Source organism: Aptenodytes forsteri, unplaced genomic scaffold (genome assembly GCF_000699145.1).
Source record: "Aptenodytes forsteri isolate BGI_AS27 unplaced genomic scaffold, ASM69914v1 Scaffold949, whole genome shotgun sequence".
Taxonomy (NCBI): Eukaryota; Metazoa; Chordata; class Aves; order Sphenisciformes; family Spheniscidae; genus Aptenodytes; species Aptenodytes forsteri.
In genome coordinates, this window is record NW_008795551.1 from 20,888 (window position 1) to 21,485 (window position 598).

Genomic DNA, 598 nt, shown 5'->3' on the forward strand with positions numbered 1-598 from the left:
CCCGGCCGTCCTGGCGCCGCCCCGGCCCCGCTTCCCCCCCACACACACACTTCTCCCCAGCCGGAGGACACCGGTCTCGGCTTCACGCCGGAGCTTTCAATTCCGCTTCTGGTAAAATGGCAGCTCTGGAGGAGCCGGGGCGCAGGGAAGGGCTCTGCGCAGCCACCTGCCACCGCGCCCCGGCAGGCAGCGAGCAGGAAGCAGGCAAGCGCTGCCTGCCTCCCCGCACCGTACGGGGACGGGGACGGGGGCTGGAAGGAAGTTCAAGAGAAACCGCTGGTTTCCTCGTCCTTCGTCTGAGTTTAATGTCCCGCCAAGTCCCCCCCCGGGGGCCGCTGTCCCCTGTCCCAACACCAGGATTACAGGAATAGGGGGGGGGAAAAGCCCCCTCCCCGCCAGCTTTCCCTTTGACTGGTCAGCCCGGAGGGTAAAACTGACCCCGGAGCAGCTCCCGGGGACCCTCCGCACCCACGTCCCGGGGGAAGGAATCAAAGCGAGGGAGGAACCGAGAGGTCTCGGCCGCAGAGCAGAACCCGGGGACGCACCTTCGCCGGGGCCACCTTCCGAGTCGGAAACGGCTGTCCCTGACACACGGCCA

At 67.9% G+C, this 598-nt stretch overlaps 1 protein-coding gene across 1 annotated transcript in view; it reads right to left on the bottom strand.

The window, feature by feature from the left end:
* Positions 1–575, bottom strand: part of LOC103901266 (ranBP-type and C3HC4-type zinc finger-containing protein 1) — a 17,526-nt gene extending 16,951 nt beyond the window's left edge. The window contains exon 1 of the mRNA XM_019472806.1: positions 546–575. The gene's annotated coding sequence lies outside the window, so the exon portion shown is untranslated. The remainder of the gene's footprint in view (positions 1–545) is intronic.
* Positions 576–598: the final 23 nt, after the last annotated feature.